Source organism: Otolemur garnettii, unplaced genomic scaffold (assembly GCF_000181295.1).
Source record: "Otolemur garnettii isolate 467f Iridium unplaced genomic scaffold, OtoGar3 scaffold00144, whole genome shotgun sequence".
Classification (NCBI taxonomy): Eukaryota; Metazoa; Chordata; class Mammalia; order Primates; family Galagidae; genus Otolemur; species Otolemur garnettii.
In genome coordinates this window covers 3,957,399-3,971,175 of record NW_003852539.1, presented here as the reverse complement: position 1 = coordinate 3,971,175, position 13,777 = coordinate 3,957,399, and the positions used below count along the sequence as shown (strand labels likewise).

At 41.8% G+C, this 13,777-nt stretch overlaps 1 protein-coding gene and 1 pseudogene across 6 annotated transcripts in view; one reads left to right on the top strand and one right to left on the bottom strand.

The window, feature by feature from the left end:
* LOC100961574 (microtubule-actin cross-linking factor 1) overlaps positions 1-13,777 on the top strand; it is a 363,479-nt gene that overhangs the window by 33,631 nt on the left and 316,071 nt on the right. The gene's annotated exons all lie outside the window — the stretch shown is intronic.
* Positions 186-685, bottom strand: LOC105887906 (annotated as a pseudogene).

The following is a 13,777-nucleotide window of genomic DNA, read 5'->3' as shown; positions in this document are numbered from 1 at the left end:
AGTAGCTGGGACCACAGGCGCCCGCCACAACGCCCGGCTATTTTTTGGTTGCAGCCATCATTGTTGTTTGGTGGGTCTGGGCTGAGGATTCAAACTCGCCACCTTAGGTGTACATGGCTGGCGCCTTAGCCAGTTGAGCTATAGGCGCTGAGCCGGTTTTACTTCTTAAAAAAATGCATTTACACTTAAAAACTGGGACGTGGCTTGATTCCCTCCTTCTTAAAAATGTTTCTAGAGCTATTAAAAAAACTTGCATTTACAAAATAGTTGATAAAAATATTCCTCTCGATTACACAAGAAGGGAGACAGGGACGAGTGATGAGACGGGGTATGTGATATTCATCAGACTTGGCTTCTTTCTCTCCTGCTTCATCAGCGCTGGACTCTCCTCAGTTTTAGTTTCTCTGTTTTCTGCAGGTAAATCTTTAGTTTCTTGGTTAGCTACTTCGGCCTGCTTTCCCTTTGCTCCCCTTTTTCCTTTTGGTTGTACTTTTTTGTCTTAAGATTTCTCCTTTGCTGCTGCCTTTTTTGGCTTTGTTTCCACTTTTGCAGGAGTGGGTTTAGCTGACAAACTGCCTGTCTTCTCTTGCTTGGGCTCTTCCTTCCCGGCGCCTTCCGCAGAGCTGACCTTCAGCATCTTGGCTGCCGGCAGGGAGAGCCTTTGCAAGTTGGGCTGCCTGGCCATCATCTGAGCTCCTGAGACTGATGGTGGGGGCTGTGGGAGCGGTGGAAGAACCAAAATATCCTATTACTGACAACTGACACAATGATGGAGCTGCATGTTCTTCTCTGGGTCCCTATCAACCCAGTCCACTGCCAGAATACATAATGTTGGAAACAGGAGTCCAGCATGATGGGGAAGGTTTGCAAGGGATTCAAAGTGCAAAGAACCTTAGCAAAAAGGGATTCACAGCTTAGCCAGGCTCTTGCAGTGTCTACCAAAATTCTGAAGGAAGATTACTACCCAGCTCTGACTTACTGCCTCTTGCCAGGCCCAAGTTAGACCTGGAAAAGTTCAAGAGCACAACTTCTACATCCTGTGTTTATGCTGGACGTGGGTGGAGAAAGAATGAAAAGCAAGGCAGTTCCTCCAAACTCCTGTATCTCTATCTGTGGACTCTCCTCTATGTTTATAGTGGGGAAGGAGTGGTTTGTACTGATTTATCCCTAATCCCTTCTCTGTGCTTGAGAGGACTGCAAGGTCATTTGGGTTTTTTGCATATGGGTACAGAAACACATCACCTCAGTGTACACCTCTTCTCAAATTGGCTTGCCCCTTTATCCCCATTTCTGTACCTCCAATGCCTAGATACCAGTCATGTTTCAAAAGCTATTCAGGATGATTTTTTTTTGCTATCAATGTAATATAAGTGATATTAAATTCTATATTAAATTAGTAAGCTCACATTTACTATTAGTTATTATTGTATATCTACATATAACTAAAGAATTATATTTATGCTTTGTGAAGGCCACTGTAAAAGTGGGTCTAAAAATGAATTTTTTTTTTTTTGAGACAGAATTGTACTATGGGTAGGATGCCGTGGTGTCATGGTTGCTCACAGCAACCTCAGATTCATGGGCTTAAGTGATTCTTTTGCCTGGAACTATAGGCACCTATCACAATGCCCAGCTAATTTTCATTTTTTTTTTTTAGTAGAGACGGGGGTCTTACTCTTGTTCAGGCTGGTCTCAAACTCCTGAGCTCAAGCGATTCATCTGCCTAGGCTTCTCAGTGTGCTAAGATTACAAATGTGAGTCACTGCAATCTAGAAATGAATTTTTTAAAAAAAGAATCTATTTTAGATTTTAGAGAAATGTAGATTAAATATGAACGACAGTAGGGGGCACTTGTATGACAGTGGAGTAAAGGCGAGCATAAGAGTGTTCAGCTTGAAATTTGAACTTTAACTTTTATTTATTTATTGGGAAGTTCATACTTTTTCCTTATATTTCTGTATGTAAAACTGGCAGTTGGATTTTAAATATAAAGTATTTGACATGACCAATAAGTTCCATTTACTCTCTGTTGGCTAAAAAAGGACTTCCTTTCAAGCTTGTTCAATTTATTATTTTATTAGAGATGGAGTTTCATTATGTTGCCCAGGTTGGTCTCAAACTCTTGGCTTTTGCCTGGGTCTCCCTAGGAGCTGGGGTTACAGGGGCATGCCTCTGTGCCTGGTTATTTTTTTTACTTTCACATACTCTTCGGCAAGTAAAAATTGCTAGATTGAAAGTACTACATGATCTCATTCAACTATACCAATATATAAAGCTTTAAAAAGATGTCTGAAAGTCTGTTAGAAGTCTTAATTTCTATATCAACAAATTTGCACTACTCATTATGTTCTCCTTGGTACTCAAGGATCTTGTTGAAATACTTCCTTGTACAAAGATGAGTGAAAACAAACAAAAAAGCAAAGCAAAAATAAGTGTACCTCATATTGTATTTGAATAGAGGTCCTCACAAACACTTGAAAAATGGGTAGTATTAGATAAGCACAGCTTTCTCTCATTTTAATAATGATATGGAAAAGTTTTTAAGGCCAAAACAAATTTTATGAACTCTATTTCTTGAATTCCTAATGTGAAGCTTTGATAAGAAATAACAGTATCATTTTTAAATTGGCCTCTGTACAAACTCCATAATTATAGGTATTCTATGTTTCATATATATGATATAGCTGGCTCTTAATCACCCCATGAAAATGGAGTAGAGGCCATGCTGAAAACTTCAATTTCACAGATAAATACTAAAACTAATTTTAACCAACTGTTCAATCCTTTATTCTTACTTGAATTACCAAAGATGTTTTCTTCCAGGGGGAAAATGAACTGATTTTTTACCTTTCTTTTTATTTTTTAATCCTAACCTCCTACTATTCTTTTTTTTTTTTTTATTTTGGAGACAGAGTCTCATTATGTCACCCTTGTGGAGTGCTGTGGCGTCACAGCTCGTAGCAACCTCAAACTCTTGGGCTTAAGCGCCTCTCTTGCCTTATCCTCCCATGTAGCTGAGGCTACAGGCACAAGGCCTGGCTCTACTATTTTTTATATTCCAACTAAAATGAACCAGCGCTCTTTCTATGCATATCCTGGCTTCCTACCTCCAGGCCTTTGCTCATTCTGTTCCTATGCCTGCTTTTCCTTTCACTTCTGCATCTTATTGGTGCTTCCACATCCATCTCAGGTGTCACTTTTTGGGGAGCCTTTCCTCATTACTTCAGGTACAAGTTCAGGTATATCTTCCTGAACTTAATTTATTAAAGAAATTAAAAGTAATAGTTTAACATTCAAATAGCCTTTAACAAAAAAAATTTTTCTTTTTTTTTGAGACAGAGTCTTTTTTGTCACCCTCGGTTGGAGTGCTATGGCTTCACAGCTCACAGCAACTTCAAACTCTTGGGCTTAAGTGATTCTCTTGCCTCAGCCTCTCAAGTAGCTGGGACTATAGGCGCCCACCACAATGCTTGGCTAGAGTTCTCACTCTAGCTCTGGCTTGTCTTGAACTTGTGAGCTCAGGTAATCCACTTGCCTCGGCCTCCCAGAGAGCTAGGATTATAGGCCTTACAAAATATTTTCACATATATTAGCATCTCATTTGAACCTCACAGATAGTTTATCACTTCTGTTTTATAGCTGAGGAAACTGAGGCTCAAGGATAAATGAATTACCTGAGGTCACCCACAGGTAGAACTGAATCTAAATCTCATGACCTTAAACCGCATGTTATTTCTGCCTAACATGCTATCTTATGATTCTTATCACTTGCTACTATGTGTTATACCTACTTGTGTAAATGCTGTGTCTGGTGTACTACTTTGTGCTGACCTTAAAGAAGACAGAGTGAGTCTCCTCCTGTTTCCCAGGCTGGAGAACAGTGGTGTTATCATACCTCACTGCAGCTTCAAACTTCTGGGCTCAAGGGATCCTCCTACTTCAGCCTCCTGGATTTTTTTTTTTTTTTTTAAGACAGAGTCTCTCACTCTGTTGCCCCAGGCTAGAGTACAGTGGCATCAGCCTAGCTGATGGCAATTTCAAATTCCTGGGCTCAAGCAATTCAATCCTCTTGCCTCAGCCTCCCAAGTAACTAGGAATTTTTAAGTTTTTTTCATAAAGATGGGGTTTTGCTGTGTTGTCCAGTCCAGTCTCAAATTTCTGGCCTCAAATGATCCTCTGCCTTGACCTTCCAAAGTATTAAGATTACAGGCATGAGCCACTGTGCCTGGCCAATGACTTATTCTTTGTGTCCATCACATCCTTTAGCACAGAGTATTGCATATAATAAGGCATCAGTAAGTATTGTTGAAAGACTGACAATGAGTTAGGAGATGTTGATGAATCCATGTGCCTAGCATAGTGCCTGGCACATAGATACTTACTAAATAATTGTTGAATTTAATTATAATATGGATCAAAGAGCATAGTTAGGCTGGGCATAGTGGCTCACACTTGTAATGCTAACAGTCTGGGTGGCTGAGGTGGGAAGATCACTTGAGGCCAGAAGTTCATGCCCACCCTGAGCAACATAGCAAGACCTCATGTCAAACCCCCCACTCCCCCCAAAACCCCTACAGTTAATAAGAGCTTATATGGTACTTACTAAGGTACTTTTTTTTTTTTTTTTTTTTTGAGACAGAGCCTCAAGCTATCCCCCTGGGTAAAGTGCTATGGCATCACAGCTCACAGCAACCTCCAACTCCTGGGCCCAAGCGAGTCTCCTGCCTCAGCCTCCCAAGTAGCTGGGACCACAGGCGCCCGTCACAATGCCCGGCCATTTTTTGGTTGCAGCCATCATTGTTTGGTGGGCCCGGGCTGGGGATTCGAACCCGCCACCTTTGGTGTATGTGTATGTGGCTGGCGCCTTAGCCACTTGAGCCACAGGCGCTGAGCCAGTGCCAGGCACTGTTATAAATGCTTTATATGAAATTAACTAATTTAATCCTCACAACCTATCTCCGCTTTACTGCTTTACACTTGATAAAGCTAAAGAACAGGAGGGCATAGTAACTTGCCTAGGAGCGTGCAGCTGGTAAGCAGCAGAGCTAGCTTTTACAGCGACAGGCCGTTTGCTTGTAGAATCCACATGTACTCAACCATTATGCCGTGATCAGTTAAGAATATTTTTACACTATTAAGTTCCTCCTGGACGCCTCTCCTCTCGGGTGTGGCTCCAGAGGAAAGCAGAAGCAGCATAGCTTGTTGAATACACTGTAGAGTTGTGGTTCTCAAACTTGTACCTGCATCTGAATCACCAGGAGTGCTTGTTAAAACACAGAGCTGGGTCCCACCCTTGGTGCTGATTCAGTAGGTCTGAGGTGGAGCTTGAAAAGTTGTAGTTCTTTTTTTCTTTTTCTTTCTTTTTATGAGACAAAGTCTCATTTCGTTGCCCTTGATAGAGTGCTGTGCTGTCACAGCTCGCAGCAACCTCAAACTCTTGAGCTCAAGTGATTCTCTTGCTTCAGCCTCCTATGTAGCTGGGACTATAAGGTGCTACCACAATGTCGCTCTTGCTCAGGCTGGTCTTAAACTCCTGAACTCAAGTAATCTACCTGTCTCGGCCTCTCACAGTGTTAGGATTACAGGCATGAGCTCCCTGCCCCAAGAAGTTGTATTTCTAACAAGTTCCCAAGAGATGCTGCTACTGCTGGTCTAGGGACCAGGTGTTGAAGAGTGTGAACTCAAGCTGTGGGGTTTGAATCTTGGCTCTGTCATTTATTAACTGAACTTGGGCAAGTTCTTGAACCTTTCTGTGCTTCAGTTCTCATTTCTAAAATGTTTTACTGATAGCACATACCTCATAGGATTCTTAGGGAGATTGAATGAAGTAATATGTGTAAAGTGCTTAAAATGGTGCTTGGTTTATAATAAGTACGCAGTATTACAATAATGGTGATAAGACATTCCTTCCTTTGTAGATTTTAAAGTCTAATTATTAGACTTAAATTTAAAAAAGAATTTTAAAATGGTTTGAAATCAGGTGTTAGTTTATATGGTTCTGGCTAGAAAGTGCCTTAGATTTAGAGTGAAATGTGTGTATGTTGAAGGGCGAGGGAGTATTGGGGGGCCAGGAGGAGGAAAGGTACACAGTACTAGAAGATAATGGAACGTTATATAGTCAGTTTAGAAAGGGGATTATCAGTGGTTTTGGTTTTACTTGAACTTGGAGAACTCAAAGGAGGGAGTGGGAGAGAGAGGTGCCTGTGCTGTCTATTTGCCAAAGAGATAATTGATGTCTTTTCCTATTTCTCTTTCTTAGAGCTGGTATGTGGTTTGAAGGTGAAGTTCTTGGCAGTGTTTGCTTTTTGTGGGGAACAATGGTTAAGGAAGTGGTTTGCTGCTGGCTTCTGGAGCTGCGCTCTGCAGCCTTTATCCTCTGCAGCTGCCTCACATACTTTTGATTCTTGCTGAGAAAGGCAGTTGTTAGGTTTGGAAGTCTTCAGATTCCAGAGCCAGCTGGACAGCTGACCCTCTGGTAGCTATTTCCCAAACTGCTGGCCCTCTGTCACCTCATCTCCCTGGGCCCCTTCTTTTTTACTTTGAAGCAATATTCTATATTTAGTGAACTAGCCAGTTAGAGGTTGTTGGAGGTTTGAGGGGGAAAGTCTCTTTGGATGGATGAAGTATTTGCCCCCAGGAACAAGATGTATCCTATTTAAAAATTTTAATCATCAGGCATGTTCAGATGACAGGTTACAGTGCTATGAAGGTACCTCTTGCAGTGTTTATTTTTGGGTGTCCTAAAGAAAATATTTGGGGGAAGGAGTAGGGAGAAGTTCAGGCAACTCCATATATGGTTGAGCAATGCTTGGTATTCTACAGAAGGGACCATATGGACGTGGAGTAGAGTTTAGCATTCTGATTGTTCACCTCTTGCTCCCTCCGTTCAGGGATGATTAGGGACACCTCATTAGCTATTGGAGTGGAACAACTATTTCCTGGGCTCCAATGAGCCTCGGCCTCATATCCTGCATCTTCTGCTGTCTAAGCCTACTGAGTCACTACCTAGGAATGGTAGTAGCCAGGTTGCCGCCTGGAGCACCTGGAGAGCTCTTGTTAATGCACTGTTGACTAGTTCTTGTCTCCAACACACTGGTTGGGCCTCTCCAGGCCTGTTGGAGTGATAGGCTGGGTCTTAGCTCTCCCTGTAGCTTGTTCCACAGGGCGCTGACCTACTTTTCAGGGACAATTAAGTGTTTGTGAGCAAAGGAAGGCAGTGACCCTAGTGAAGGTGAACCAGAGCTGAATTAAACAAACATTTGGAATTACTTTTTTCCATTTCACACAGTACAGCCCATCTCAGTCCAGATGGAATGGCAGACCAGGCTGATGTTGGGGCAAATTCCAGATGCTTATCCAGATAGCCAATCAACTTTGAATTCATATTCTTTCTACCAGTGTATGTTGATATAGAAGTTACCTATCATAATTTTTGTACCCCTTGTCTTTTGGGTGACAAAAGAAGTTCTGAAAGGAACTTGGGACTTAAAGTCAATCATGGATACAAACCAGCCTTTTTTTTTTTTTTTTTGAGACAGAGTCTCACTTTGCCACCCTCGGTAAAGTGCTATGGTGTCACAGATCACAGCAACCTCAAACTCGAGCTCTCAAGCGATTCTCTTGCTTAAGCCTCCCAAGTAGCTGGGTCTACAGGTGCTCGCCACAACACTGACTGTTTTTAGAGACAAGGTCTTGCTCTGGCTCAGGCTGGTCTCAAACTTGTGAGCTCAGGCAATCCACCCATCTCGGGCTCTCCCAAAGTGCTAGGATTACAGGCCACTGGCCCAAACTAGCTTTTGATACATTTTTTTTGGTGTGTATTAAAAAGAATGTATAAAAAGATGCACTTTTTGGTGGCAGTGTCACATTCATTTGTAGCATCTCTGAGAGGATTTGAATCTCTTTTTCTTTTTCTACCAGGAGAGGATAATAGCCTGGACAGGAGCCCACTTCTTTAGGGAACAAAGTAAGTAGCTTGTTTAGGTTTTGTTGTCCTTTTGACGCAAGAGCTCAAGGGTTGGATTTAGCTTTTCCAAGGCTCTGCAGGGCAGTGACTCTTGTCCTATATTGGCTGATTCCAAGTCCCTGAGGGAATTGACAAACTAGCAATTAGGCATTTTCTTAAAACTTTTTTTTTCCCAGCAACTCCACATATTGGAGAATTCCCATTTTCTCCCATTGTGCCCAGAGATCCAGAAGAAGTTTAGGAGGAGAACTCTATCCTGCCACTCTCTCATTGGAACCCTCTTCTGTGTGTGAGGTGTCAGCCCCTTTTGAAGAACTAATTTGTATGTCAGAGCATGGCCTGGTTGGCATGGTATCAATTTTGGTCTTATAGATGACTTAGTCTTTGGGGGGGAAGGTATCTTAGGTGACCTGAAATTGCTCCATTCCTTCTAGAAATCTGAGTCTGGTTACAACCTCTTTTCTTTCACTTCTCCTATTCCTTTTTTTTAGAGACAGAGTCTTTGTCACCCTCGGTAGAGTGTTGTGGCATCATAGCTCACAGCAACCTCCAGCTCCTGGGCTTAGGTGATTCTCTTGCCTCAGCCTCCGGAGTAGCTGGGACTACAGGTTCTCACCACAACGCCTGGCTATTTTTTTGTTGCAGTTTAGCAGGGGCCAAGTTTGAACCCACTAACCTCAGTATATGGGGCTGGCGCCCTACTCACTGAGCCACAGGCGCCGCCCACTTCTCCTATTCCTTGATGTCCATGATACCTGGTCTCTGCTATTTCCCAGTCTTTCAGCTCCTTTATGGTGTCAATGCCTTTGTAACCTAGCCTGAAAGGCAGCTCTTTTACTGGCCATCTCAGGTCTTGTTTATTCTTTCCATACCTTCCTTACCTGTCCCCAGTGCTGGACTCATGTTTGTTTTCTCCACTGAGCTACTGAGTGCTACTGCATAACACTGCGCTGACTGACTCCTTCACAGATTTATGAGCTCTAGCCACAGCTTGTCTCTCAACCCTGCCCTGAAATTGTGTTATTCTCTTCTAGTTGACTCCCCTTCGTTTTCCCTAGAGCAGCTATTCTAGACTTTCACCACACTCAAACTTGCTACTCCACCCTGCCTTGTACACTCCCAAGTCATTTAGTCTCTTACTTTCCACACTTTCACCCCTCAATTTATCTATAATCTTTTTTTTTTTTTTTGAGACAGAGCCTCAAGCTGTCCCCCTGGGTAGAGTGCCATGGCATCACAGCTCACAGCAACCTCCAACTCCTGGACTCAAGCGAGTCTCTTGCCTCCGCCTCCCAAGTAGCTGGGACCACAGGCGCCCGCCACAACGCCCGGCTATTTTTTGGTTGCAGCCGTCATTGTTGTTTGGCGGGTCCGGGCTGGGGATTCGAACCCGCCACCTTAGGTGTACGTGGCTGGCGCCTTAGCCGGTTGAGCCATAGGCGCCGAGCCTATAATCTTTTTTTCAAGAGGTTTTTTTGCTCTGTCACCTAGCTGCACTGCAGCTTTATCTCCTGTGCTCAACTGACCCTTCTGCCTCCCCCTCCTAATTAGCTGGGACTACAAGCACTTGCCACCAAGCCTGGCTAATTTTTCTTATTTTTTTGTAGAGTTGGGATTTCTGTGTTGCCTCAAACTCTAAGTCCTGGCCTCAAGCCATCCTCCTGCCTCCGGTGCTCAAAGTGCTGGAAATTTTTCTATAATCTTTACCAGTCCTCACTTCATCCTCTCCTATTTCAGTGGCAGGTCTCTGACATTATACATAAAGAGGGTGCCCCAAAAATGTACACACATTTTAAGAAAGGAAAAACTATATTAAATTTATAATAATATATGTCAGTAACAAAAGGTGAAATATAAGTCACATTTGATTTCTGCAGTTAAAGGGGTGGTCAACATGACTGGTAGGCTTGGCGCCCATAGCTCGGTAGTCAGGGTGCTGGCCACATATACCAGGGCAGGCGGGTTCGAACCCTGCCTGGGCCTGCTAAACAACAATGACAACTGCAACGAAAAAGTAGCTGGGTGTTGTAGCAGGCACCTGTAGTCCCAGCTACTTGGAAGGCTGAGGCAGGAGAATCTCTTAAGCCTAAGAGTTTGAGGTTGCTGTGAACTGTAACAGCACGGCATTCTACCAAGGGCGACATAGTGAGACTCAAAAAAAAACACACATGACTTGTATTTATCTCTTGTCATTGGTATATATTGAGTATTACAGATCTTTAAATACAGTTTTTTCCATTCTTAAGACATGGATACATTGTTTTTTTTTGTACCCTCTGTATAAATTTTGTGTTCTTAGTCTCTCCCTGCCTAGTGAGTCTTTATAAATAATGTTTAGATTTTCTCCATCCTAAGAAAAAACTCCCTTAAGCTTGTATTTTCTTTCCCTCTTTGCTTCCCCTCACTCCCCTTTACCACTGAACTTCTTTAAGAACCTTTTTTTTTTTGCAGTTTTTGGCCAGGGCTGGGTTTGAACCTGCCACCTCCGGTATGTGGGGCTGGTGCCCTACTCCTTGAGCTACAGGTGCGACCTAAGAGCTTTTCTTATATTCCTTTTGTCATCTTGACCCACTATAGTCAGGCTTTGTGCTCACCATCCCAACTGAAATTGCTTTTACTTGTGATTACTTACTTGGAGAATTCAGTGGTCTCTTTTCAATTCTTGTGCTGTCTGATGTTGTCACAACGTTTGATATTATTTAGATATCCCCCCCCCCATTCTCTCTGGTATTCCAGGAGGAATTTATCTATTCTAGTGATTTAATTTATCAACTTCATCTGTGTGTACAGTGATACCTCACTAATCAAAATCTCCAAATACTGTACGTATAAACTTTTCTCCTGTGGTCCAGACTTGTATTTGCAAATGACCAGTGTACTTTGCCACATGAAAGTCTGTAGAAAGTCTAATATATCCAAAATTGAGCTCATAATCACCCCCCTCTTTCCTTTGCCCAAACCTGCTTCTCTTTCTATATGCCCTGTCTCAAGCACCGATTTCACCTTCCATCTCTTTGCCAAAGCTAGGAAATCAGGTTTTGTTTGTTTGCTTGTTTTTTTGTCTGTCTTTATTGTCCACATCTGATTGAAGACTAAGTTCTGTTTGTCTAGTGCAGAAATATCTCAGCAACCGTCCTTTCCTAGGTGGACCCACTGCCCTATTTTAGACCCTCATTTTCTTTTGTCTTCTGCCAGCTATCATGCCATGTATCTTCTTAAAAACAGTTTCTCTGTTTCATCCCTTATTTATCCTGTTATCTATTCCTAGAATTGTCTTTCTGCTTTATTTTCCTCACAAACTGCCATTCATACTGTAATCTTTGGTCCCAGCTCAAAACTATTTTTTTTTTAAATGATGTTTTTGCTTCTTCTTCCTACTTCTGCTGCAGGAAAAAATGTCCTTTACATTTTTATCCAAGTTCTCATGGTACTTTGTACATCCTTTTGCAGTAGTACTTACTTTGCAGTTACCTGTTTAATTGTCTGGCTCCTTTAGACTGTGAGTTCAATGAAGGCAGACTGTACCTTCTTCATCTTTGTTTCTTCGGTGCCATAACAACTGGTTGAATTGTTGAGTTGCATATAAAGTTCTTACTATTTCCAGATAAAGCATATTTGAAAATCTGAACGAGCTATGCTACTCTTGCATATTAGTTGTGGCCGAATTCCTCTCCCTTTTTAATTCCCTAAAATGTTTATGTTTAGAAGAGGAAGATTATAAAATAATAAACAAAAATATAAAATTAAAGTGATCTAAAATCCTACCTTTTATAACTGTTGTAAACATTTTGATGTGTTTTCTTTCAGACATTTTCTTGTGCACATATACATGTAACTACGTTTTTTACAAAATACTCTTTATAACACATTTTCTTCACTTACTGTATGGTCAGAATCTTTCAATGTGAGAAAATAGGCATCAGTATCATAACTTACACTGCTGTCAGCATTCCCTTATTCCTTTGTATGGATGATGCATTGCACCCAAGCCAGTCTCTTATTGCATTTAGGTAATTTTGCATTGTTTGCTATTATAAGCAATGTGATGAGTATACTCATATATATGTATTTTTGCACACCTAACTACATTATTTTTTTCACATAAATTCCTCACATCTAGCCAGACAAGATAATGTTCCTTCGTTCCCTCTGTCTGCCATATAAGAATCTTACCCATTGTTTACAGTCTGCCTCAAAGCTCTGTAGAAAAACTTCTTTGAGGCCAGGTACAGTGGCTCACGCCTGTAATCCCAGCACTTGGGAGGCTGAGCTTAGGAGTTCAAGACTAGCCTGAGCGAGAGTGAGACCCCTGTCTTTAAAAAATAGCCAGGCATTGTGATGGGTGCCTATAGTCCCAGCTACTTGGGAGACTGAGGCAAGAGAATCGCTTAAGCCCAAGAGTTTGAGATTGCCGTGAGCTATGATGCTACAGTACTCTACTGAGGGTGACAAAGTGAGACTGTCTCAAAAAAAAAGAAGAAGAAAAGAAAAGATAAAACCTTTTTTGATCACCCCAGTGGGAGTTAGTCCCTAGTTTTCTAAATGCTAATAGTGATTTTTTTTCTGTATTTCTTTTATTATACTTTATTTAAGACAGAATCTTCCTTTATTGCTTGAACTATAGTGCAGTCATCATAGGTCACTGCAACCTCAAACTCCTGGGCTCAAAGAATCCTCCTGCCTCAGCCTCCCGAGTAGCTGGAACTACAGGTGCATGCTACCACACCACGCTCAGCTAATTAAAAAAATTTTTTTGGTAGAGATGTGGTCTTACTATGTTTCTTAGGCTGATCTCAAAACTCTTGGGCTCAAGTGATCCTTCTGCCTTAGCCTTCCAAAGTGCTAGGGTTTTAGATGTGAGTCTGGTCTTGAACTCCTGAGCTCAAGGGATCTCCCACCTCTGCCTCCCAGAGTACTAGGATTACAGGTGTGAGACACCATGCTGGCCTCCCCCAGGATTGTTAAGGGTGGTATGTACCTGCCCTTTAGCTCTAGCCCCTTCCACTCTACTGAAATTGTTTTGGGAAGTTCACTAATCATCTCCTAATTGCCAGATCCAGTGGTATTTTTTCAGCTCTGATCTTCCTTAACCTTTTTGAGGTACTTAACACTATGAAACACACTGTCCTCCTTGAAAGTTTCTCCTTCCCTAAGCTTTAGTGACCTTATTCTCTCCTGACTTCCTTCCTCATTTACAGGTTTATCTACTTTTACTGACCTTTAAATAAAGGCACTTTCTAGGATTTTGTCCTTGGCTCTCTACATAGTTTTCTTGAGTGACCTTATTCATACTCATGGCTTCAGCTGCCACGGGACTCTGGGCCAGATTTCTTTCCTGAGCTTCAGACATTTATCTCTAAACCCTGGAGGACTTACTTCTTTTGGATATCCTAAAGGTGTCTTTTATTCAGCATGTTCCAAATGGGACTCTTCATCTTCGTTCTGGCAAACCTCCTTTTCTCTCTCCAGTTCCTTACTTTACTTACTGCACTATCTTCTACCCAGTCATAGAAGAGAGATAGTTGGGAGTCATTTGAAACTCCCCTTTCGATGTCCCCCTACCCTTCTCTATCCCAGCTTAAAACTGTGGAACTTTATACAATTTCATTTCAAATCTTATATCCTTTCCTTTCTTTCGGTCCCAAAACTACTTTCTTAGCTCAAATTCTATTATTTCTCAAGATAATAGTATTACTATAATAGTGTCCTAGTTGGTACTCCTCCCTTCTGTTTTGCTCTCTTCCTTTTCACTACTGCCAGAATGCTCTTTCTTTCTTTCTTTCTTTTTTTTTTTTTTTTTTTTTGAGACAG